Here is a 2582-nt window from a genome sequence, read left to right as displayed (position 1 = left end):
GTTAGGTTTACTGTAAATATTATTATATTGTATGTAACTGTGTTAGGTGTACTGTAAATATTATTCTATTGGAAGTACCTGTGTTAGGTGTACTGTAAATTTTGTTGATTATTATCATTGATTATAATTATTAGTTATCAATGAATATCTTTTGAAGATTATACACATTAAGGTAATATTAATTTCTCAATTGGGAAAGTGTTGTCCTGGTAAGAAAGATGATCCGGACTCAATTCCCAGTTGCGACTGTTACAGTTCCGTGGAGTTGTTCTGTTTAAGACGAGACAATACCCTGAAACAAACCCAGAATCTTAACGACGTAAGTAAAGCTTAAACTGGTGAATTGAAAATAATTCTTAAGTTAAAAAAACTAGTAGGTACATATTTTTTAACTGGACACGAAAAACAACAATACTTGGATAGGGTTTGTTCTCTCTGCTGTTCTCTTAGCTCTGATGGATTAAGATGGGGTGGAGCCCCCTCAGCCCGATCTTGCTGCAGATACAGGCATCTGGTTGGTGGGGATTGTCGCCCACATGGCTGACTGCACTTGGCAGTGGCGTCCATCGCAGAGTAAAAAACACAAATAGCGGTGGAAAAACAAGTTTAGCGAGAGAACTGCATGACGAATCACCGCCATCGCCTCCGCTTAGAACAACTAGAAACTGCGGTAATGAGCCGGTAGTTCGATAGAAGTCGATATGATTCGAACAACTCGTGTAATTATTACTGCCACCCGGACTTTTTACTTTCTTCGTTATTACGCCAATGTCTTTGTTCTGTCTTAAGTGTAATTGAAGTTTACATAAGTATTTGTTTCTTTCGCTTATTAATTTCCACTGTATTTATGGTGATAATTCTATATACAGTAATATGGGGCCACTTTGATAACCATTTGTTTTGACTCCCTAAACATGTATTCCTATGTTTTGTGTTTATTTGGATTATTTAAGGACATTGACCTAGAGCCGGACAGAGCAATCCGAGAACAATTTGAAGCCGCGGAATGAGGAAGATATATGGAAAATTCCAAAACTATTTACTTTTTAATGACGTATCCCATTACTTGTCTCGTCAAATATCCTAAAAAATCGTAAACCGCTATAACTGCATTAACAACACTAAAAATTAAATAACAATAGCTCATTATGCACCGCCTTGCATACAAATCAGTTGAAAAGTTAGTTATACAAGATGGCTGCTAGGCAATTTCCCCTCACCCGAGATTTGGCTTCAATGTCAGTCATATAAAATTGCATTAATGCTCTGTCCAGTGTTTTTAGATCCATGATGATAGATGTGTAATAAATATGACATAAAATTTTCCGACACAAGTGATTTTATAAAAGTTATTTTGTTTCAAAGTTGAAAATGGATTAAAGTCAATTTTATTCAACCGTCCGCAATTCATGTTATTATGTGACTCATGTTATCAAAGCAAAAAATCATTTTACAAATAAAAAAAACAATAAAGGGTTTAGGTTGTAGGGTTTCCTATCTCTCACCGCTAAATAGGCATCGTTTCATTTCTGTATTGATTGATGTCATTGTTTTGTATCGTTGAGTCATTATGATTCTTTGTCCATCGAACATTGAGTATTCCAAGAGACTCTATAGTTAGTTATGTCGGGGAGCTGAATCACCGTAAGAACAGTTGGGGTGTGTAAATTCAAAGTAGGTACTCCGTATCTGTTACTCATTGAATGAGTTTTGACAGTGAGGGTCTGTAAGTATGTTATCCGTGGTCTTTGGAAATTTTCAGGTGTTGTTAAAATATGTACTTTCAGATTATTTAAATGTAGCTGCCTACCTCTTAAGAATCTTTGATATTTTTAGATGGTTAGCCAGAATGTATTCTCCATAATAACCCCGACAGAACGAAGGAGCGGTGGGAGGCCTAACATTAGATGACTGGGTGGAGTGGAGACGTAGCCTGACTGCAGAATCTGTACTCTTCAGAACCTTGGCAATAATAACTACTTAAAGTCAATAATATATGATAAGTGACCAGAATAACTAGAAATAAACCTGAGACTAAAACGCTGGGGAACAAGCGAGCGAGGAGGGTGGCTCGTTTGTGAAAATTTCAAATCAAATTTAATTCCAATCTAGACGAGAAGAAAAAAACTAATTTATTGAAAAAATGTTATTTGTGTCAATTTTAACCGAAAACCTCCAAATTAAAAGGATTTATTTCGATATATTCTATATAAATAAAAATGAATGTTCGTTTGTTCAAAATCTTAAATCTCCGAAAGTTCTTTCTGATTACTTTAAAATTTTGATACAATATTGCATTCAAATAGCCGTGTGTTTTTATATACCTATATCAAAAAGATGTCACCTGTAACAGGTAAAACAAATTTTTTAAACAGCGCCATCTGTTGGACAAACATGCTTTTTTGAAAAAAAAGTTGTTGGACGTAAAAGCAGTGTTGCCAACTCAACTACTTCAAAATATGCTACAGTGATAGGAAAAATATGCCAGAAAAATGCTAAATTACTTTAAAAAATGCCAAAAAAAAGCTAACATAAATTTAACTTAGAAATAAAATCAGTGAAATAAAATATCAATATCTTCA

The sequence above is a fragment of the Hesperophylax consimilis genome, chromosome 1, assembly GCF_061612785.1.
Source record: "Hesperophylax consimilis isolate HC1 chromosome 1, BYU_Hcon_1.0, whole genome shotgun sequence".
Lineage (NCBI taxonomy): Eukaryota > Metazoa > Arthropoda > Insecta > Trichoptera > Limnephilidae > Hesperophylax > Hesperophylax consimilis.
The sequence above is the reverse complement of the archived record's forward strand: the minus strand, read 5'-3'. Positions refer to the sequence as shown.